Genomic DNA, 26,090 nt, shown 5'->3' with positions numbered 1-26,090 from the left:
AGTTGGTTGTCTCAACTTCTACATATGCACATGTATATGTATGTATACGTATATATATACCTACATACATACATACATACATACATGCATACATATATATACATACATACATATATATATACATACATACATATATATATGTATGTGTATATATATATATGTATGTATTTATATATGTATGTATGTATATATATGTATGTATATGTATATATATGTATATATGTGTGTGTGTATATGTATTTATATGCACATATATATATATGCATGTATATATATACACACACACACACATATACATATACATATACATATACATATACATATATATATACATATATATATATATATATATATATACACATACATACATATATACATATATATGCATGTATGTATTTATGTATGTATGTATAAATTAATTATATCAATGATAAATAATTTTTTATGTCACATTGAGTAGATAAGATTGAAATTTTTACTACCATGATTTGTGTTGACTCAATAAGAAAGAAACAAATAATTAATTAATGTCTTTAGATTGATTTGGATTCTAAAGATATTTCATCCAAGAGAAGGAATTCACGTTTAGAGGGAGTCTATAATTTTATGATAAGAAACTATTGATGATGATATTAGAAGATTTATATTATATTTATAATAAGTCTAACATTTTATCATAAGAACACAAAGATATTAAGGTTGAAAGGTAGGTATATATTGCATAGGGAGTCACATTATCATGTGGATTTTCCAATACTTTTTTATCTAACATAATTTCTTTTGAGGTATAATCCCTTAAAATATAGTTCTCCTGTAGAAAGACTTGATGTTTAAGCACTTATTATCACTAGTTCATGTGGTTCATGGTGGATGTCATGTGTGTGATGTGATGACAACACCATGTGAGAAGATTTGTGAGCTTTTTTTTGTACTAGTGTGTTTACAATCTACATAAGCCATGGTGAATATCATTCTATGGTGGTGATATGATAAGGATGGATAGTTACACAGCTCACCATCATTATGTAGTTAAGATCTCGCATTGATGGTTGACATTTCATGAGGTAATATTTATAGATAGCCAAAATGGTAGATATTTTGTGAATATGTGTGTGTTAATGATTGGTATCTTAAGTTGGATGAACTCATTGGACTAAAGTGAAGTTATATATATTATATACATAATGTGATATAAGTGTATGTGTGTGTGCAATAAAATAATAAACTACTATATTAATTCAATATTAATGAAAAGACATGTCCTATAAAAAGGATAACTCTATCCATATCTTATAAAAAATATAAAGAGATATTATTGCTCTTGGAACACACATATCATGAAGTACTATTACATCTTCATGTGATCCTTTCAAAATTAACATGGTATTAGAGCCTAATTATAAGATAAAGACTCTGAAGCATGAGAGTGCATGAGTTCTACATTTGACAATCATGAGTAAATTGTAACACTAGATATATTAGAAATCATAAGTATTAGAAATAGTATATATACCATATAGGAAATATTGATTCTAGGCAAACCCTAAGGAAAGACATAATATATTCATCAAGCATATAAAATACCCATAAATAACTACAAACAAAAAGCAAGACTCTATTTCAAGGGTGCCAATTGTAATGAATCTTGACTTTTTTTTTTATAACACTAAAAGTTTATTAGTCACTACCACCTAAAGAAGGGAACTTATGTTTTCGGGAGACTTTTTGCATTAAGTCTTTCCTAAAAAAATGTGAAATATCAAAAACATTCCCACAAAATTAGCTTCCTTTCAATTTTGTCAATTTTATGCAATTTTGAGATTCAATATTTCTTATTTTTCATTGGTGTATGGCTTTATTCTTTGGGTCCTTTTTGTTTGTTTGCATCCAAAATTTCTCAAAAAATATGAATGTGGTGTCGTGGTTGTGGCCAACAGTAGTAAGGAGGTGATGATATGTAGCAATTAGCATGGCATTATCCATGGCTATGCATCTGTGACTATGCCCTTTGTTTTTTATTTTCAATCACTATATATTTTTAAAATTGCTTCATAGGATATGGATTGTTCAATAGGTTGGCTGATTGCAGTTCTATTAAGTTGAGCCAGGTGTGATATGAGCAAAAATCTTGGTATCCAACCCATTTAAAATCATGACAATCATCATTCAAGACTTGCTGAATCCCCCAAAGGCCTAACTAAATTTATCGCTATAGGTGGACTAATGAAATACTGGTTTCAAGTTTTAGGAATGTTCCAAAATGGTGAGAATTGACCCACTCTAATGACATTGTCAAAAAAAACCAGCCCCTCATTGTTTTCACTTCTCAATCATCTAAAGAGGCCTCATAAGAAATTTTCTACAAATGGAAATATGTAGTAATATAAGTTCAATCATTCTCAAGTCTAATCCTATTTTGATTTCCTCCATTTTTTATGTTGATTTACATGCTTTCTCAATTCTCTTCCTCATTTATGTAATGGAATGACACTCTAAAAAGGAGGTTTATTGATTACATGAATTAAATAGACCTACTAATTATGAAGAATTTCAAATCTTACCCACAAAAATCTCCTTTTCTCTCATCATAGTTGTTCCTTTCTTGTTCTGCATCAGATCACTCATAAATTGGGTGTATTCCGTCAATTTTGTAACCCTATAATATGGAGAATACACTTAGAATGCAATAAGCTCTCAAATAAATACATTCAATTTAACATTTAGGATGATGAGAGGAAGAAAAATAAATGAACTTTACTCCTTCTTTCCTTAGTTTCACTATAGATGGAAGGTTGAACCTAATGTCTAATGGCTATGGCCATGACTTCCATAATTCCTCCCTTTCATTTTCTTAAACATAATCTTTTCTGAAAACAAGATAAGCGATACAACAATAGAATATGAGTCCTGTTTCTAGACCTCAAAAGGTCAGTATTTGTTAGCAAATACTACTTTTAGTATAATGCCAATTTTGTCCTAGGCTAATTCCATAGAATTTATCTCCATGTAGAGTACTTCAACTAGAACAAACATAGGGATCTGATTCTCCAATTTCATCACATCTCTAATAATTTCAAGAACCATGTTGTTATCACATTTTGGCTAGAAAATTGGATGAAATTGGGAGTAATATATATGACATTCTTTGCAATTTGTAGGTTGAAGTGGGGTGATGTTGTTTCAAAAGAACTCAAGAATAAAGGAAGCATTCTACACCATCATCCAACAAAGGATTGTATTCTATTTCCTTATTGCAGTAGTGTCTAATTTGGCACTCCATGATCTTCATCTTGTCCACAATAGAGAAGAAGTTTTTTTTTTTTTTTGGGAGGGGGGGGGGTGTAATTTCTCCTGAATTTAGTTGGATACCCTACACATAACCTAGGATCTATACTTCTCTAAGAATGTTAGATCTAGTTTTCCAAAGTGGTAGGTGGCTTGTCAAAAACATTGTTCAATAACTTATTATATTCTTGATTAGTAAATTACCATTGTTATCATAGATGTGTAAAAGAATTGTGTGCACTTATTTTGTCTTGTAACTATATCTCTCATTCTATGTACTAAACAAGAGCTTACAAACTTCACATCCTGTCATGCTTGAGAAGTTTTCCTACTTCTATCAATGGCTAGAATTTTTGTTTTTATTTTCTATTCTCTTATCTTGCTCTATGTGAGAATTATCTGTGTACATTGATGGTTTATCTTATGTATCTTTCCAAGAGTGATAGGTCATATTGCAAGAGATCAAATCCCCTTCTCTAAGTATTGATATTACTTCATAATCTTCACCACCACTAAGTAGGCTTTTTGATTGCCAATGAATGTATTAATGCTAAATGACCCCTTAATAAATTTGATGTCATATAGTTCTTAAGATTAATTAATACCATCCTCTATTGTTGAGTAGTTTCTTATAGGTTATTGCAAATATAATGAATGCAAGTTTCTTGGAAGCTTTCTAATGGAAATTCAAACATGATTGCAAGCCTAAGCATATGACTTGCATGAGCATACATGTGAGCTTATATAGAATATTTAGCATAGAAACCCGTGGAGATAAAACACAATCAAATATGATGGAAGGAGTGTTGAAACTTAAAATTATAGGTGAATATACATGTTAGTTCATGTTTTTTAGAGTCACCAATTTTATTCTTTATTTTTTGTTTACTCTCATTTCAAAAATTTTGGTTTGAACCATTAGTACTACCAAGAGTCAGATCTAAATAAGAAGTTGTACTAACATTTTCATATCTACCCAAGTTCTTTTTTTTTGGTATATCTTCCCTCAAGCTAAATTGTTGACCATGTCCTCCTTTTTTGCCAACCTTAACCAAAAGTGATTTATTCCAAAGCACCATCATAGTAAGGTTTGGAAGATTTCTTGGTCTAATAGGTAAGTTTTCTTGTAATCCTTGAAGCCTTTGTACCACTTGTACCAAGCTCAAAGAAAACTAAGCCACATTGAACCCTTTGTAACAAAGGAACTAGTTCACGAGTTCAATGTTTCATTCATTCCTCAAAGAAATATCTCTTGGTGGACCCACTTAAGATGTCGTGTATACACATGGTATATAAGATACACAATAGCTGGTTTCCTTGTCATGATTGGCATGGTAGTGAGTGACATCATGATCTAAAAAGTAATTACAAAAAATAAATGGTTGAAATAAAATTACCATTAATGATCACATTAGAGCCTTCATTTTAAGGTGCAAAAATAAAGATTTGGCACATGTAAAGAGGGGTAATTATTTGAAGTACTTGCCTCCCAGTTTAATGTTAGCACCTACATTTACCCATTATCTTTCCTTCATAGCATGCAGAAATTACTTTTGTCCTCTATGCAACTAATGATCATTTCCTCTTTTTTGAGATGCATATAAAAGAAAGTTTTCCCCTTTAAAAGAAACACATTAAGTTTCTTTTCTTGCTCAAAATAAGTAGTTGTAGGAAAAATGGAGAAAAAAAGCCTTCTTCCGTAGTTGAAACAATCCTCCCTCTTCAGTTAATACTTGTATTTTCTAGTTATTTTTCTCCTACCTTCTAAGTGAATCATATTTGTGGTTATTTCCTTGCTTTTGAATTCAAAGTAAAGCTCCTAAATCATGAAGTCTACACTACATCCTTTTGGGAAAACTTGTAGTTTGTAATGTAGGTCCCCCATAATAACTGATATAGACTTGCTAGGAGTTGATTTGGGAAGTGTTTCAGAAAGATTGTGCAAAAGACTAGCCAAACCTTTTTCCACTAAAGTGTTAGATACAAACTTTCTCATAGCTTCCACTTCCCCGCCAGCTTATTGTTGCCCATAATTGATTCAAGAATGTATAAATATGGGAAATGTGTCTAAAGGAAATATATTGAAGAAGGATTGAAGTGTTTTGTTGAATGTCAATATGGAGATTGTATCCAGCTTGTTTCACCTGGAAGAGTAGCAATTTGTTGACCTTACCCTATCCTTGTTTGCAGCTAGAATTTTTGAGAAAGAAAGTGATTATAGGAATGTCATAACAAAAATCTGGAGTGAATCTTTCTATAAATTTGGTTCAAGGTTACATCCAATTCCTAATGTTCACTTACGAGAGTAGGAGGTTTTGATGAGGAACCTATGTGTCTTCCAAGATTTTCCTTTGATTGTTTCATCTTAGTAGAAGTGGCATGGCAATTAGTCTCTATGATAAATAAATTCTCATTCGAAGAGGCCAATGTTATCAATTTCCCACCTAAGCTAGGAAAATTGACATATGGATGCATGGAAGACAAAAAGTGTATAAGTTCTAACTTGGCTAAATTTGGTTTTGGTTCCTATTAGGCTAGGCCAAACTTTGACAACAAAGGAATTATCCATAGCTTGTTTAATACTTAGGTAAAGACTATACATATACCCACTATGGAAGGTTTTTGGGAAGATTGTACAAGTGAATTAGAGGTGAAGAGAAGGGGTTTATCCATCGTCACCATTTCCCAAATTCACCTTTTTAAATTGAATTAGATATAGATATTAAAAATATAGAATAAGATGGGACAAACATCCTAGTTCTCCAAAAAATTCAACTAGTAAACCTTGCTATATATTGGGATTCTAGAAAGGAAGATAATATTCTTGAGAGAACAATAAATGTGACTAAAAAGATAAAGTCTTGGCTGAAATGGAAAATAGACACATGTGCTAATGTCTAGGTTGATCTTGTTTCTAATGTTGGTCTTACAATTGTAGGTAGGAGAAGGTCATCAAGGATTTCTGAGAAGAAGATTCATAATTCCCCCTCTTGTGGAAAAAAACTCATTCAAGCAAGAAGACTAAAATGTTAGTGCTAGTAACTCTTCACTAGGTTATTCAAGCTGATGGTGAATAGGAAAAAGGCCAAGGCAAAGAGATCATTAATAATAGCCAGAGAGTTCAAATGACTGTGGGTTTATCTCTTCCAAGGATGTAGATTGCAGCTACCCTAGAAAAAGCTACTAAATCACAATGAGATGCTATCACTCCTGAATGGCTTGTGGTCTCGGTGAACATAAAAAGCAGTCTAGTTTTGGTTTCTTTCCTAGTTGTTGACAATGTGAGTAAATTTAATAATAAGTCCCTAAAATCCAAAAGGACCAAAAGCACATCCAAGATAATCTTTGATAGTGCGATTGGGAGAAGCATAGCCAAGGTAGCCACCTATCACCAAAAAGAGGAAGCTGACAAGTTGGACTTGAGAAACTTTGAAATTACACACACATAGTTAGGGGTAATGAACCGTGAGACAAAAGAGCATTGCGTAGAGGCATCTACAAAGAAAATTGTGCCATAATCACAAAAAGATGGAATTGAGAAGAAAAAGCTAAAAGCTAAAAATAGTGCATTAGCTGAGTATATAAATTCATTGAAAGGAAAAAGCTCAATTCCTGATAATTAGTAACAAATTGCCTTTGATTCCATTGCCCCTAAAAATTAGCAATTGTTAGAAGATTTAAAGAAAGGGAAAATGATGACATCTGCAATGTCTAGTTGGATTAACCTGCTAACGAGCCAATTTGCTAAACTCATGTGGAATTTACATGAGATCATTTCTCTAGCTAGGATTGCACTTGATGAATCTCATGTTCAATCTAGGACATGGAAAATAGAAGTCAAGAAACTATTATCCATGGTGTCTTAATTAGTGGAAATAGAAGATTTTGGACTAGAAAAATTCCTCCAAGAGAACCCATTACAACATGTAGATGCAGGGCTTATTTAGATTCTGAGTAAAACATAACTTGGAGGGTGTCCAATTATACTTTTGTCATCTCAATAATGAAATCATGTGAAAATGATTTCAAGAAATTACTAGAATAGATAGGCAAGGACTTTTAGTCCATCAACTCAACTTTCTCTAGCCCTCTTAAAGAAGGAGGTTTTGATGTAGAGATCATTGGCAAAAAACATGAGGAGTGCATGAAATCTATAAAAGAAAAAATTGAACTCACATCATTCAACTTCTCTAAGGTGGCTAAAAGTGAAGTGTTGTCAGGAATCTTCACTCTACAACTCTCCAATCACTTGGACACTATGAACAAAATGAAGCTGGATATTTTTTATCAGTATTCAATTAGTATTGAATTATTGAAATTATTTTGATGCTGGATTTTTTTTTTTAATGGTGAATATGTATCAGTTTTTATTATTGTTTGAAATGTGATTGAATAGAGAAAATGTGTGTTCTCTCCTACCTATTTTTTTGTGTTCATTTAATTTCTATTATTTAGATTATTCCCTCTATCTAATAATAGATGGGAAGCCTTATTACTTTTGAGTTAAAAGTTATTATTATTTTAAAGGTAGTTGTGATTGAAAATCTAATAAGGGAGCTAAACCTTATTAAAGTTCAAAGAGGAATTGAAGAAATGGAAATTCCTCAACTATTAAAAAATTGTATTTGTCTTGTGAGATTTGGGAATAGATAGGCAAGGACTTTCAGTCCATCGACTCAACTTTCCCTAGCCCTCTTAAAGAAGGAGGTTTTGATGTAGAGATCATGGTCAAACAACATGAGGAGTGGATGAAATCTATAAAAGAAAAAATTGATCTCACATCATTCAAATTCTCTAAGGTGGCTAAAAGTGAAGTGATGTTAGGAATATTCTCTCTACAATTCTCCAGTCAGTTGAATAGTATGAACAAAATGAAGCTAGACAAAGATATTTGGAAGAACCATTTTTAGAGCATCAAGAACCTAATTGTATTACTGGAATAGATAGGCAAGGAATTTTAGTCTATCAACTAAAATTTCCCTAGCCCTCTTAAAGAAGGAGGTTTTGATTAGACATCATGGTCAAACAAGATGAGAAGTGCATGAAATCTGTAAAAAAACAAATGATCTCACATCATTCAACTTCTCCAAGGTGGCTAAAAGTGTAGTGTCAGGAATCTTCACTATACAACTCTCCAGTCCCTTCGACACTATGAAAAAAATGAAGTTGGGCAAAGATATTTGGAAGAACCATTTTTAGAGCATCAAGAACCTAATTGTATTACTAGAATAGATAGGCAAGGAATTTTAGTCCATTGACTCAACTTTCCCTAGCCCTCTTAAAGAAGGAGGTTTTGATGTAGAGATCGTGGTCAAACAACATTAGGAGAACATGAAATTTGTAAAATAAAAAATTGAGCTCACATCATTCAACTTCTCCAAGGTAGCTAAAAGTGAAGTGTTGTCAGGAATCTTCACTTTACAACTCCCTAGTCACTTGGACACTATGAACAAAATGAAGCTAGACAAAGATATTTCGAAGAACCATTTTTAGAGCATCAAGAACCTAAATACAACCACCATGACTAAATTCATGAATGCGTTTAGAATGTGGAAGTTGGCATGTGGTCAAGGTGATGCTAAAGATGAGGAAGAAGAGGAACCACTTGACCAATCAGCAAATGATTAATGTTTTTCTATTTAATTTCTTTCAAAACTTTCTAGTTTTTGGTTTTAAAAGGTTAAACTCTAGGTTTGTGTACCCATTTTCATGTTGGTTTTCATAACTAGTTCTAACTATCAGAGAATTGGGTTATTAGGGAGATTCTCAGATAGTTTTCTATTTAGGTTTGAAACTCAATATTGATAAGGGTTGGCAATTTTTAATGGTTATCAAGTTGTGACCACTTTCTCTTGATTTTATAGTTTTGCAAGTTTTTCTAAATTTTCTAGTATCATATCTAAACAATATTATTCTTTTTGAAAAAGAATAATTGAATATTCAAAGATGTATGCTTTGAATGTATTGATTATTGATTTAGCATTCAATCAATATTGAATTATTGAAATTATTTTGATTTTAAATTTATTTTTTATTGTGAATATGTATTAGTTTTTATTATTGTTTGAAATGTGATTCAATAGAGAAAATGTGTTCTCTCCTGCCTATGTGTTTGTGTTCATTTAATTTCTATTATTTATATTATTCCCTCTATCTAATAATAGATGGGAAGCCTTGTTACTTTTGAGTTAAAAGTTATTATTATTTTAAAGGTAGTTGTGATTAAAAATCTAATAAGGGAGCTAAACGTTACCAAAATTCAAAGAGGAATTGAAGAAATGGAAATTCCTCAACTATTGGAAAATTGTATTTGTCTTGTGAGATTTGGGCATAGAATATTTTTTTAGCTCTTTTATTTAAAGACAAATTTTTTGCCAATAATACACAAGAAAAAAGAGAATTGATATCAAATTTAGAGAGAGTTTAATGCACGACTAAAAGAATTATTGAATGAGGAACTTAGAGGATTGATATTTAGAGGGAGTCTGAAAGTCCATTTGTGTCATTGTATGATTCTAATGGAACTACCCCCTCTGTGTATCATGAGGAAGTTACAAATTTTAAATTATTGCTACTTGTATTTTCAAAATTTATAGGAAGGTGACAATCTTATGATAATTTAACTTTTTATATATAGATTTGATTTATCTATTGAAAATTAACAACTAAATGTTATATGTCTTTCACTTGAAGGTCTATGAGTTGTTTAGATAGATAGATAATAGGTATTTGGTGAATATCATATGTTGATATTCTACAGGCCACTACCTCATTGAGTACTCGATAAATTTTATGTGTAGATAATCTGGACAACAATACTCTTGATTTAATATGTAATATCAACCCTTATTGAGTAATTCGTGAATATCATCTTTTGATAATTTGGAGGCCAATACTCATGATATCAAATGTAATATGAAAATGTTGAACATCTTCTAATCATATATACTCTCATATTACATTTATATTGTTAGCATGAATTCTAATGATACTACATTAGGGGAGTACCATAAGCATTGAAGAGTATTGATATGTTGCATTCATGATTGTATTTGTCATTGATGTCAACATAGCAATGATTTTGTTAAGATTGGAAGAATAGTTGTTAGTAATATGAGTATCCATATAAGTTGAGGAAGTTTTAGATGATGTCTAGTAGAGGACATGTTCCAGAGGTTTTTTTGATGGCATGGTTTAAAGGGCTAAGTCTGATTTGATGTTGTATGGAAGTTACACTTGTATTACTAGAAGTCATGCAAAAACAAAGCATCTTTTTGGTAGTTTTTGATGGTTGCATTATATCTTTTAGCCAAGATGTAATGAATGTGATGTGTAGATAATAGTGATAGAGAATAGTCAAGTGATGATGTTAGCATGTGTGCAAGACATGGTTTCACATGTGTGAAGTTTAATATAGACCGTAAGCCAACAGTATTGTGAATTAATTAATTATATTATTTTGATTAATTAGGAAACCCTTAAGGCCAACTCAAGGAATTATTATGAAGATATGGTATAAAGGAATAGTTTTATCCTTGTTTGTGAAGTGACTTGGATTTGGAGGATCAAGAAGAATGTGAAGTATTAGTGCATAGCTCAAGAAGAAGCATAATGATTACTGAATGCATGTAAGCAATCCAAGGGATCATTGAATGCATAGTATGAGATCTAGTTTTAAGATTTGAAGGAGAAGAAGTCTAGTTGATAGGATAGATAGGGAAAAAGAAAGTACATTTCAGTTCTATTATTCTAAAAGGAATAATAGAGAGATCATTTGGACAGTGGGTTCTTTGATCTTAACCTTTAATTTATTTAGGTAGTCAGTCCAGCTATCCTCCACAAATCCTAAAAGGGTTGGTACAACTCATATCAGGGTTGGAATCTCTTAACAGGGATTCAAAGTCTCCTAACAAGGACTCATAATAGGGTCTACCCTTTTACAAGGAATATTTATATTAGTACATCATCTTGTGGGTACCATCCCCACTAGTGTTTTCACTTTAATTAAGGGTTTCCCAAGTTAACATATTTGGTGTTAATTGTGCATGAGTATCTTGTTGTGGTTTCATTTTATATTATTCACATGGTTAAGTTTGTTTAAGGTTATTTTTTTTGATGATAATTGTATAACTGATTCACCCCCCCACCCCCCTTCTTAGTTATATTAGTGGACTATATATTCTAACAATTGGAATTAGAGCATCTCGTCCTTGAAGATAAGGCTTAACAACTTTTGGAGATAAATGGAAAATATGTTTAGGAAAGATAGTCTGAGATTCGATGGGGCCAACTATGATAGTTGGAGGGAAAAAATGAAGACTCATATGCTATGCATGGGTCTACAATATTTTCTTTTGAGAAAAGCTAAGAAGGAAATTGTAGAAAAATCAAAACTAGAGGAATGGAGTGAGGGTGAAAGAGATTTGTTCATGTGTAACATGAGAGCACAAAAACCCTACTATTAGCTCTTCCAAAGAATGAATACAATTAGGTAAAGACATTTCAAACTTCTCATGAAATTTGGAAAGCATTAGAAGTTACTTTTGATGCTGATGATCATGCAAAAAGAATGAAATTAAAAAGTTGGATTTACACATTTCAAGATGCTAAGATGATGGAAGATGAATCCATCATAAATTATGTAGGAAGAATATTAGAATTTTTTGCAGGTATGTGATCTCTTGGTGGAACTAAACATGATGATGAGGTTGTAGACACCTAAATTTGATTACACTACTTTGGTAATATAATTTAGCCATCTCTAAAGGCATCATTAATTAAATTCTTATTTAATTAATCCTTTGTAATCCCCTAGTTGATTAATTTAATTAATCATCTATAGTCCTAATTGATAAATCAAATAATCTATTATTTATCAATTAAATCCTTTTCTCCTATCTAATTCCAAAAATCCCCATTTATTAAATAAATCTATTTGATAAATGAAATCCTCAAATTCAAAAAAACCCTAACCTATCTCTAATCCTCCATTTAGCCTAATCCACCCCATCCACCCATACTAACCAAGCTTAGCCACTAACTCACCCACCCTCATTAATGCCATCCACTTGCACATCTCTAACATCCCTAATCTAATCCTAAACCCAAGCCTAATCCACCCCCTAATGTTGTCACATTCCTTAAACAAGTTTAAGACTTTCCTAATCCAAAACAAAGTCTCCCCTCAAAAAACCCAACCACTAAGTCATGAGTGCTCTTACAAAACATAAAAGACTCTTACAAACCCACTCATGACTCTTACACCCATCTTCCACACTCTTCCCTCTTCCACACTCATTCCTCTTACATCCCTCTTACATACTCAACCCCACTCATCATGACTTTAACCAACCCTTAACCCTACCCTCTCACACTCATCCTCCTTGTGACAAGTGTCACCTTCCCATTGGTGCTAAACAAGCACAATCCATGTGCTCCCCTTTGAGTGCATCTTAGCCCTCCTTAAGCCTTCATCCATCCTTGCATCTAAGCCCTCCATCCCTCTACCCCTTAGCCTATAAATTGAATCCCATCCCAAGCCATTTCATCAACAATCTTTGAGCTAAAGTTACCATGCTATTTTGAGAACCAAAGCCATCAACCATACCCTTATAATGCCAAATTGAGAGCTCACAAAGCTACCAATTTGCCATTACCCATCTCCATTGAAGCAGCTTTTGAGCATCTTGAGCATACATCCACAGCAAAAGGACACATCTACAGAATCAAGAAAGCATGGAGTGTTTTCTCTCGTGAGGTTTGCACTTCTTATTTTCTTTCTTAGTCTAAGCATATATGTGAATTTAGTTTTTGGTTTGTGAACATTTACTTTATTTGTTAATGTTCTTTGCATACTGATTCTGGTTCTACAGAGGTTATATAGAAGATCTTAAGAAGTCTATCACCACCAATTAAGCAAACAACTCAAAAGATTTAGCTAGTAATGTCCTACACAAAATATTTCACAACAAAAATTTTTCTTGGAAGATTAGAATATATAGAAGAAAAAATGAGACAGTCTAGAGAATCAACCAAAGTTGAGATAGCTTTTAGTATTATGCAAATTTTACCTAATCTATTAAGAAGCACAAGAACAAGAGGAGACTTTGCCAGTAGTAGTAGATCTAAAGAAGAAAAGAAGATTGAAGAAGGAATAGCCCTTCTGGTAAGAAGAGAAAAATATGGTAAGAAAATCTTTAAGTGTTAGACTTGTGATGAATATAGTCATTTTGCATTTAAGTGTTCTAAAATTGAGAAAAGGCTTAGATGAAAATTCAAGCCTAGAAGAGATAAGGATATAAATTGTTTATATGCTAACAAGGATGAAGAATCTGATGAAAAAGATCAAATTGAATGTGATGATGAATTAGAATTTGTGGCTATTAAGGAAGATAACCTTGATACAGAAATTAGAGAAGACAAAGCTCTAGTTACCCAAGTTGAGAAGAAATTGGATTGGATAATTGATAGTGGATGTTCACATCACATGATTGGTGATATAAATAAATTTGTTAAGTTTAGAAATCATGATGGAGGTATTGTTAGAGTTGGTAAAAGTGAAGCCTATAATATTATAGGGATTAGATCTTTTACTCTTGATGGTAAAACATACATTGATGATGTTTACTTTTTTGATGGTTTGAAACATAATTTTTTAAGTGTTGGATAGTTGGTAGACAAGGGATATCTATTGCAGTTCATAGAGAAGACTTGCATTATCAAAGACAAAGATGGTAAGCTAATTAGTATTGGAACTAGATCTAGAGGTAATGTATTTCAGTTGACTCCTATTGAAATAACATGTTTGTTTGGAAAGGTTCATAACAATTGGTTATGGCATAGAAGATTTTTTCATATAAACTTTGATAATATTGTGAAGGTTGGCAGTACATTTGCAGTGAGAGATCTGCCTAAGATTATTAAGCGTACTAATATTGTCTGCAAGGAATGTATTTTGGCTAAGCAAAGGAAAGTGTCTTTTCCCCACAAAAAGTTCTCTACTATAGACAAATTGGAGATTGTTCACATAGATCTAAGTGGTCTTGAAAGAACTAGAGGATCCTATGGTGAAAGGTACTTTATGATTTTTGTTGATGATTTCACTAGGATGGTGTGGGTAGCATTTCTTAAAGAAAAGTTTAAAGCTTTTGAGAAATTTAAGATATTCAAGAATAAAGTTGAAAATCAATCTAGGGTTAAGATTAAGTGTTAAAGATTAGAGAATGGAGGAGTGTTCAATTTTAGAGAGTTCAACACATTTTGTGAAGATAATTGAATCAAGAGATAGTTATCTTCGCCTAGAACATTTGAACAGAATGAGATTTTTGAAAGAAGGAACAAGTTAGTAAGAGAAGTAGCTAGAGCAATATGTTTTGAGAATGATGTCTCAAAGAAATTTTGGACAGAAGTAGTTAACATTGCAGTATATACTCTAAATATAGTATAGATTAGAAAAGGTATGAGAAAGACACCTTATGAGTTATGGTTTGGTCACTCACCATTAGTCAAATATCTCAATTTTTTTGGAAGTAAGTGTTACATAAAGAGAGATGATGATATTGGTATGTTTGATCATAGAAGCATTGAAGGTATGTTTCTAGGTTACTCATTGAAAAGCTAAGAATTTAGATGTTTCAACTATAGAACTAAGACAATAGTTGAGTGCACAAATGTAAGGATCGATGAAAAGTTTGGTACTAAAGAGAAGATGGTAGATTATAATTCTAATGAAGAAGAGGATAATTCTAGAATTTTTCGACAGAATTCTGAAGTTCTTTTTGAGACTAAAAAATGACTTGCAGAATGATGTATCTACTAAGAATAGATTAGATAAGAGATCCAAACCTAGAGAAGAGATAAGAGTTGAGATGCCAACTGCTACTTCTAGCAGAAACATAACAAAGAATCACCATCTAAAGTAGATAATTGGGAGCAAGGATAATGGTGTGATGACAAGGAACAAAGTGAATGAAGAATTATGCCTAATTTCTCAAGTGGAACCTAAGAGCACAAATGAAGCATGTGAGAATGATCATTGGATTCAAGCTATGAAAGAAGAAATAGATTAGAGTGTGAAGAATGAGACATTGGAATTAGTTCCTAGACCTAAAGAAAAGAATGTGATAGGAACCAAATGGGTATTTAGAAATAAGATAAATGAGCAAGGAGAGGTTGTTAGAAATAAGGCTAGACTTGTTTGCAAAGGTTACTCATAGTAGGAAGGCATAGATTATGAATAAACCTATGCACTCATTGAAAGAATGGAAGTAGTAAGGATGTTATTGGCTTATAAAAAAAACAAGAACTTCAAGGTTTATTAGATGGATATCAAGTTAGCTTTTCTGAATAGAAAACTTGAAGAAGAAGTCTACATTGAGCAACCTGATGGATTCCCTCTGATAGAAGATAAAGATTGTGTATGAAAACTAAAGAAATCACTGTATGGTCTAAAGAAAGCACCCAAAACTTGGTATAAAAGGTTGGATAGGTATCAGAGCTTGGATTTATGAAAGGTACAATAGATGATAATTTGTATTTGAGGAAAACTGACCATGGCCTATCTATCTTGTAATATTTATAGATGACATAATATTTGGTGGAAATGATGAAGAAAGTGACAAGTTTTTTGAAGAGATGAAAAATAAATTTGAAATGAGCATGATAGGAGAAATGAAGTTTTCCTAGGATTGCAAGATTGTAAAGAAAAAACATGGGATATTTATTTCACAAACTAAGTATCTAAAAGATTTGTTGAAAATATTTTTTTTGGAGAATTGCAAACTTGTTGGTACACCCATGATAATTGCTCACAAGTTATCTAGTAAAGATGAGACACCTAGAGTTGAGCACAAGAAGTATAGATCTATGATTGGAGGATTGAAATATTTGACTCACACTAGACTAGATATAGATAATGCACTTGGGATTGTGGCAAGATTTGAAGTTGATCCAAAAGAGTATCATTATGTAGCAATAAAGAGGATATTCAAATATTTAAAAGGTAAATCCAATTATGGAATTTGTTATGATAGATCAAGTGATTTCACATTGCACACATATACTAATGTAGATTGGGTAGCTAGTATAGATGATAGAAAGAGCACCAGTGATGAACAATTCTTTCATGGACGAAGATTGGTTTCTTGGTTGGGAAAGAAACAAGACTACATATCTCAAAGTACAACTAAGGAAGATGATGTTGTAGTAGTAAATAACTATAATCAAGTTATGTGGATGAAACAAATGTTGAAAGATATTGGGATTGAGTTCATAGAACCTATTATCATTTACTATAATAAAAAAGTACAGTATGTATGTCTAAGAATTTGGTATTGCATTCTAAGATGAAGCACATATCCATAAACTATCATGTTTTGAGAGGAAAGGAAACATAGAAAGAAATAAGGTTGGTGTATGTAAGAACTAAAGATTAGATTGTAGACATATTTATGAAGTCATTGTATAAAGATAATTTTGAGTACCTAAGAGGTATGCTAGGGGTTATGCCCCTACCTACTTCATAGTAGTCGATGCAAGGAGTGCATCAGTCCAGTGGTATAGAGCAATATGGTTAGATTGGAATGAATGTTGATGCTTCTTGAATGAGGGAGTATTTGATATGTACTAAGTCATGAAGGTCTCTTGGTAATTGGTGATTGGTATTAAACAATGTCTTTGGACACTCGAGCTTATTGATGATTTGAGCAACCAATTAGCAATTGATATGTAAAATTTTGTATTGTGGTTGACACCTTCAACATTCATGTCAATGGGGAAGAGAATGCACATGAAAAGCATATTAAGAGAATTTACATAAGTAGTGAGAAGAGAAGCGCCAATTGAGATTGACATGGGGGAGAGTTATCTCTTTAGGGAGATTTAGAAAGATTCATGTAAGTACATAATTAGAAATATAAGTGTGTAGAAGGAATTAAAAGTGCACAGATGAAGCCAAAAAGTATTGAAAGTTTTTTACTATGAAATTTTTTTTCCAATCCTAAAAGAAGAAGAAGAAGAATAGTATAGTGTTACAGAAGATTTTATATTGATGAAGAGGATTTGAGAAACAACAGTAAAGTATAATTTAGTATTGTTGAAACTTAGATGTTTTTCATTTATGTTTCCATCAATGCCAAAGGGGGATATTGTTAGCATAAATGTTGATGATACTTGATTGGGGAAGTACACTAAGCATTGAAGAGTATTGATATGTTGCATACATAACTTTATTTGTCATTGATGTCAACAAAGAAGTTACTATGCTAAGATTGGAAGAATAGCAATCAATAATTTTAGTATGCACAAAAGCTAATCAAGTTTTAGATGATGTGTAGTAGAGAACATGTTGTTAAGGTTGTCCTAATGGCATGGTTTAAATGACTATGTTTGATCCAATGTTGTACGAAAGTTACACATGTTTTACTAGAAGCAGTGTAGAAATAGAGCATTTATTTGGCAATTTCTACTGTTTGCATTATATTTTTAAGCCAATGATGTCATGTGATGATGCCAACATGTGTGCAAGACATAGTTTTACATGTGAAGTTTTGTATAGACTATGAGCTAACAATGTTGTGAATTAATTAATTATCTTATTTTAATTAATTGGACTCGAGGAATTAATATAAAGATGTGGTATAAAGCAAAGTTTCTTTCCTTGTTTGTAAGGAGACTTGGATTTAGAGGATCAAGTGGGTATAGTTGGAGAAGGAGAAGAATGCTTACTAAATGTGTAAAAGTGATCCAAGGGATTACTACATGTGTATTATGAGATCTGGTTACAAGATCTAAAGGAGCATAAGTCTGGTCGATAGGATAGAGATAGAGGAAGGAAGTACATTTTAGTTATATTATTCTACAAGGAATAATATAGAGATCATGTGGATAAAGGGTTATTTGATCTTAACCTTGAAGTTGTTTGGGTAGTGGGTCAAGTTGTGTTCCATAAATCCTAATAGCTTTGGCACATATCCTAACAAGGTTGGAATCTCCTAATAGGGATCCAAAGTCTCCTAATAGGGACTCATATGTACTAAATTTTGTAATGGACTCATATGTACTAAATTTTGTAATAGAATCCTACCAAGTTCTATCCTCTGACAAGGAATATTTATATTAATACATTATCTTGTGTGTACCATCCCCACCAAGGTTTTTGTTCTGATCAAGGGTTTCCCTAGTTAACATATCTAGTGTTAATTGTGCATGAGTATCTTGTTGTGGTTTAAGTTTATATTACTCACATGGTTAAGTTTTGTTTAAGGTTAAATGTTTGTGATGATAGTTGTATAACTGATTCACCCCCTGAGTTATATCAGTGGACTATATATTCTAATAGAGATAATATTGTTGGAAATAATTGATTAATTGTGTATTGTCTTTGATGTCACACAAAATGAGAATATCATTGCCAATTAATTTATGTTGAGCTCACTTGGGCATGGAAGATAATTTTCTATTTCCATCAAGCATTCCATAGTTTGGCTAGTTTAGAAGACAGTGTCTACCGAGTTTACTCGGGTGACAAAGGAAAGTTTACAGAACTTGAGTGTTAATTAAGCTCACTTGGATAATAAAGGAAATGTTGGATGGAACCAATGTTAACCAAGCTCACTCAGTTACCAAAGGAAATTTGTAAAAATTTAGTGGTAACTAATTTCACTTGGTTAACATAAGAAAATCATTTATTAGTTAGTGTCTACCAAGCAGGGTTAGATAAAGAAAGATTTTCTTATTTTGGCATATTGAGTTCATTCAAATTATTTTTTGGTTCTAGTTACCTAAGAAAATAAATATTAATTATTCTAAATTATATTCAAGTTGACCTAATAATGTGTAAGATATAATTATAAGGTCAAGTTGAGGATTGATAGTATGGAACATCATTGAAGATTTGATGATGCTTAGAGGAAGAAAATTAGAAGGATAAGCATAATATCCTTGTTAAGATGCAAAGATACATTCAATCAAGAAGGATGAAGTATACAAGTAAGAATTGAGATCTGTAATCAACAATCTAGTTGCATAAGAAATCAAGTCATCTCATTGTTACCCTTTAACAATTGTAGTAGTGATCTAAATCTCTTAATAGAGTTGGCTTAATAACAATTTGTAAATCCTCTAACAAGGTGGCATTTCTATTAAAGTGTCTAAAGACTTCCAACAAGGCCACTCCTAATAGGGTGATTAAATCCTCTAATACAGTCACACCTAATAGTGTGTTTTATAACCTTTAATAGGGTTGGCTCCTAACAGGGCTCACTTTAGAAGAGTGAAAATTAGTAACTAGTTGGAATTGGTGGTTTTTCCCAAATTGGGTTTTCATGTTAAAGCTTGGTAGCAATTGTGTTCATGTTATTTCTTTTATGTGTTTTCAACTAAGTTAGAGTAAGATCAATCATAGATAATATTTTAATATTTTCATGTTAAGCATTTGCCAAGCTATTTCAATATTTATTGTGTTACAACAGAGTTCAATTTCGATTTTCATTAATGTCTAATGGATCTAGGATTTATTTTTATGGTAACTGATTCACCCCTCCCCTCTTAGTTACTCCTCTTATATTTCCAACTATTGGTATCAAAGTGTTTGGTTCTTGTAGAGAAGGTTTGAAGGACCAAAGCTAAAGATCATGATGTCTTATAGAAGAGGGAATCCCAAGCTAAACTGAGACAACTTTGCAGCATGGTAAGGACTTATAAGGTTACATTTGGAAACTATCAGTGATTCAAGTTGTAAATATCTTGATAGTAAATACAAAACTCCTACTAGAACATTATCAATTGAAGAAAATGTTGAAAAGAAAAATCATAACTTCATGATGATTGACATTTCTTCTGCTCTTAATTATGTTGATTTTGATGAAGTCAAAAGTTGCACTATAGCTTATGCTATGTGAATCAAACTAAAAGTCATCTATGGAGGAGATGATAACATAAGAAGAGCTAAAGCCAAAATTCTCATAGGACCATTTGATTAGATGAATAATAGAGAAGATGAAAATATTGCAAGATATGTTGAATCAATTAAAGAAAGTGTGAGCGTAATCAAAGCATCTAGAGAGGACATTGATGACAAAATCGTTGTAAGAAAGGTACTCTAAACCCTTCTTCCTATCTATGAAATTAGCATTTCTACTATTTAAGAAATGAGATATGATCCAAATTGAAATATAACTTTGGATTCTCTCGTTGGAAGATTGACAACTTTTGAGTTTGATAATATGATAACTATGTCCCTAGTTCCAAAGGTATTATGTTTGAATTTCAAGTAGAGAAGAGTTCACTCAAGAAAAAGTGAAAGAAATCAAAAGCCATTCAATCAAAAAGTGAAGAAGAGGAAGAAAGTTTAGACAATGATTTTGAAGTTGTTGGAGCCCTACTTACAACTAAATATTCCAAAGGCAGAGGAAAGTACAAAAGAAAAATTCCTCTATATGTTTTTCATGTGAAGAAGTTGGTCACATTGTTGAAAGATGCCCAAATAGAGAAGACAAAGATGAAAAGAAAACAATAAGTTCAAAGGAAAGAAGGAATTCTAAAACTATAAGGAAAAAGGTAAGAAATCTTGTTTTATGGCTAAAGATTCTAATAATAGTGAAGATGAAATCATATATATTGTTGTGAAAGATGAATCCAATGATGAAGGAAATAAAATAGCACATATCTCTCATGTTAGCAAAAATGATACATAGATTATTGAATAGTGGCTATTCACATCATATGACTAGAGATAAAGAAAATTTTGAACAAATAGAACATTATGATGGTGGTAGTGTAAGATTTGGAAATAATGATCCTTGTGGCATAAGGGAAAAGGATGCATCTCATTAACTAATTAACTTTCTTATTGGGTTGAAGGACTAAAGCATATTATATTGAGTGTGGCATTTTTGACTAACATTGAATTCAAGGTAGAATTCATGAATGGTAAGGCCAAACTACTGGATGGAAAGTGAAATCTGGTTAGATCTAGCAAACAAACAAAAGGTAATCTCTTCTATCTAGATCTTAGTGAAAGTCCATGTTTTATTACTCAAGTAGAAGAAAGATGGTTATAACACAAAAGATTATGTCATGTAAAATTTGATAATCTAGTCAAGATAAGAAAATATAGAAGAGTAAGAGGGATTACTAGCTTGAGGAAACCTAAAATGGTCTATATGAAAAAGTTGTCAAATTGGTAAGATGGGAAAAACTAGTTTTAAAAGTAAGAACTATCATTCTGAAGAAGTATTAGAGCTTGTACATATAGAATTATGTGACATAGAGGAATAGAGAATTATAGTGGAGGTAAATTTTTCATTCTTTTTGTTAATTATTATTCTAGAATGATGACTGTAATGTATCTAAAAGAGAAATCTTAAGCTTTTCAAAAATTAAAGTAGTATTTGGCAACAGTAGAGAAAAAAACTAGAAAGAATCTGCAATGCTTGAGATCAAATAGAGGTGATGAATTCATTTTCAACGAGTTTAATGAATTCTGTATTGAAAAATGAATTAAAAGAAAGGTATCAACCCCTAGTACTCCTCAACAGAATGGTATAGCTAAAAGAAGGAACAGATCCATTATGGATTGTGCAAGAACATTGATGATAGAAAAGAATGTTGAAATCAAATATTGGAAGGAAGCAATCAATACTGTAGTGCATTCCTTGAATTAAGTACATTTGAAGAAAGACTCAAATCAAACTTCTTATGAAATTTGGTATGGCTACAAACCTAATGTAGGTTACTTGAAAATATTTGGTAGCAAATATTATATCTTGAAAGAATTTATGAAAGATAAATTTGATGTCAAAAGTGATGAAGGAATATTCCTTGGATACTCACAGAGAAGTAAAGCATACAAATTTTTAAATTTTTCTACTCATAAAATCATAGAAAGTACACATGTGAGTATTTATGACTTTACAGAAAAGAGTGAAGAAGGGAGCACCAAAGAACTTGAGGATTAAAGAAGATTTATATACTTTGAACCTGATATAGTGTCAAATCTATTTGGAAGTCAAGAGGCCTCACCTCCTGAGTGCCCAAAATCTCCCAAAGCTAGTTGTAACTAGTGCAACCTGAGTCACATATTGAAGGACCCAAGTAACCAAGCAGTTCATACAAAAAATTGAGTATGATGGACCCGGTCTTAATACAAAAGATCATGAAGAAGTTAGTAGAATAGACTCCAAATTCAAATTACATGTGTTACCAACATATGTTAGAAGGCATCATGCACTTGATCATATTATTGGAGACAAGATAGATGGAACAATGAAAAGAAGAAAATTGAAAGGTAAATGTTTGCTTACTAAATTTGAACCTACAAATGTTATTTAGATGCTTTGGATAATGAAAGTTGGATTAAAGTAATGAATGAGGAAATAGAAGATATAGAGAATTATAAAACTAAGGATAAAAATGTAATTGGCACAAAGTGGGTATTCAGAAATATGCTAAATGAAGATGGAGAAGTTTCCAAAAATAAAGCAAGGTTACAATGTAAAAGTTATTCTCAAGAAGAAGGTATTTATTATGGTGAAACTTTTTCTTCTATTGCAAGATTAGAAGGTGTTAGAACTTTACTAGCATATGCTGCTCACAAAGGATTTAAAGTTTGTCTAATGAATGTAAAATTTGCATTCTTGAATGGAATTCTTTGTAAGTAAGTCTACATAGGACAACTTGAAGGTTTTGTAAATACTAGCAAAATAGATATGGTCTACAAATTACACAAAACATTGTATGGTATCAAGAAATCTCCTAGAACTTGGTATGTAATACTTTATAACTACTTGATAAAGATTGCTTTTCAAAGAAATAATGATAACAACAATGTGTATATCAAAGAAGGACTAGACAAGAAGATTGTTTTGGGAGAAATATTTGTGGATGGCACTTTATTTATAGGAAATGATGACTTTTGTAAAGCATTTTTCGAAGAAATGAGTAAAAAATTTGAGATGTCTATGTTTGGAGAGATAAAAGTCTTTGTTGGATTGGAGATCCAATAGAAGAAAGATCATATCTACATTACTCAATCTAAATATATCAAGGGGATACTAAAGAAGTTTGGAATGGAAGATTTAAGACTAGTTGGAACTCCTATGTCTACTTGACATAAGCTTTCCAAAAATGATAATTCCAACGAGGTAGATTAGACCACATATAGATCAATGATTGGAAAATTGTAGAATGTATTACACATAAGGCCTAATATTGCATTACTAGTTGGTATGTTGGCAAGATTCTCAGGAACTTCCAAATAAAATAACATGATGGCAATCAAAAAAATCATGAGATATCTGAAAGGTACTAAAGGCTATGGTTTATGGTAAAAAGGGTGGCAATTTGGATTTAAAAGCATTCACAGATGTTGACTAGGTAGAAAGTGTTGATGATAGAAAGAGCACTAGTGGTGGAGCATTCATTCTTGGTAAAAGATGAGTGTCTTGGACAAGCAAGAAGTAGAATTGTATTTCTCAGTCCACATAAGAGGCAGAATATTTGACATCAATAGTTAATTATTCTAATATTGTTTGGTTCAAGCAATTGTTGGCATGTATAAGATAGAAATCAAGGATCCAATATTTATCTACTGTGATAACACTAGTGCAATTAGAGTGATCCCACAATAATGGGTTCCACTTTTTGACCAATTTTGACACTAAAATCAATATTTTTGAAACAAACCTCATGTTTGAGTGACTATATCTTTAAAACTATAAATAATTTCAAGATGACATATACTAGTGATTTGTAGTACTCTATTCCTACTTTGTAACCATATTTTTTAATTTAAAAAAAAAATATTTATGTCAAACTTTTCTTCTCCTCCAAAAAGTGGTACATGTTAAAATTCAATATTTTTAAAGAGTGATAGTCCATTTGACACACATGAACTTTTTTCTAGAAAAGATAATGATGTAATTCTTTTTGTATTAGATTTGTAACATCAACATCTAGAGGATGCATTTGGTTTGATTCAATTTGGTTGAATATTGTATAGTTTATGAAGTTTTGAAGTGACACCAATTGTAATTCATACATATGTTTGTTTTGACACAGATAACTTGAACTCAATTTATCCTAAATATAATTTATTTTTTCTTGAATAGAAAGCTATCTCAATAACCTATTTTCCTAGATATTTTTAAACAAAAATTTGACCTAATTTCCTAATTTTCCTAAAGTTTGGAAGTCAGTTGATGTTCAATTGGTAATGAACCTATAATGAGTTACACTCATATTTGAAAGTCTTAATGAATATAATATGTATTACAATTATAGTCATTGGAAAGCTTGCTTCGGGAAACACAAATTGGCAATTTTTATTTTACAGTAGGAGATCAATCATTTTCAATTTTTGGTGTCAAAAGAGCCAATTTTAATTTTTTTTCTAGAAAAGAGGGTCAAAAACTTGTAATTTGACATGTTTGTAATGAACATAGTGTTCGCAGTGAACATATTTTATGTGTTCACAGCTAACATGTGTTTGTAGTGAACATACACACCTATTTTGTTGACAGCAATAAATTAAATTTAACATGTTCACCTAAACATGTCACATTGTTTATGTTCGCGCAAACATTCAAAAAAATGCTGACATCACTAGCACACAAGTCTATTTTAAAATAATGTGAAGCTTTACTGCAAAGTCATACTAGGCGACATGTTTATATAGTTATTGCATGAAATTTATCTTGCAGCAAGGGAATTTTTTTTTTTTTATAATGAGAAACAAGATAGGAAGGCAAAACAAATATGCAAGGAAGAGATCTGATGAAGCAAAACAAAGAAATCTTCAAAAGACTATTGCATGTTATCATCAAATTAAACAAGGTATGTAATTTTATATATTAATTTTTTTTATAGTCTTAAATTTAATTAGGTTACAATCTTATTTTTTTATCAAATTTGATTTATTTATAAATTTTTTGCAGACAATCAACAAAGTGAAGGAAATTTTGAAGAAGGCTCAATAGAAGTAAAACAAGTGCATATGGGAGAAAGTTCAGGAACACTCCCTATGGAAACCGAATCAATGAATGCTGAAGAAGGCTCAAGATCACTCCCTATAGAAATTCCAGTAAAAAATGTCAGAGAAGGGTCAAGATCAAATGTAGGAACTGGTATGGACAAACTCCTAAATATTGCCCAATCTGTAAAGAATGGTATTTCTCATAAAAATTTAGATCATTTACTTAAAATGGATTTGGATAAATTAAGAAGACTTGTAGCTACTATTCAGCCCTTAAGTTTGTCTAAGCAAAGGTCAATGAATAAGAAGATAAGAGAAATTATGACTAAATTTGGTAACACTGAAACACTAGAACAAGCTCAGTTGCTTTCAATTTTTCTTACACAAAATAAGTTGCAAGAGGCATTAAAATTGTTAGGTGTAGACATAACATCAAAGAAGAGAAGAATTTCTAACATGCAAAATTGATGTGATTGAAAATCTTAAACAACATTTGAGAAACATAGGAAAACACTCTCGAACTAAAGATAAGTCTATGGCAAGAAAAGTGATGTTGATGTCTACTTTAAGAAAGAATATGACCCAAAATAGACAAATATCTTCAATTATTTTTGAAATGGGTGTTAGTAGGAAAACAATGAGAGAATATGTTAAGAGAAGATTAATTATGGATGACAACACTATGGAGGGCAATTGGGCAATCATGAATAGAGCACCTCATTCTAATAGGATTGAAGAGTTATCAAAAAAATTATTCATATCATTTTGGATTGATAGCACTCATCCTTCATCAAATATTAGAGATGATATCAAGCATAGGATTGCATCTAGCCAA

The sequence above is a fragment of the Cupressus sempervirens genome, chromosome 7, assembly GCF_028749045.1.
Source record: "Cupressus sempervirens isolate cs-2001-9-10 chromosome 7, ASM2874904v1, whole genome shotgun sequence".
Taxonomy (NCBI): Eukaryota; Viridiplantae; Streptophyta; class Pinopsida; order Cupressales; family Cupressaceae; genus Cupressus; species Cupressus sempervirens.
Note: the sequence above shows the minus strand (reverse complement) of the source record.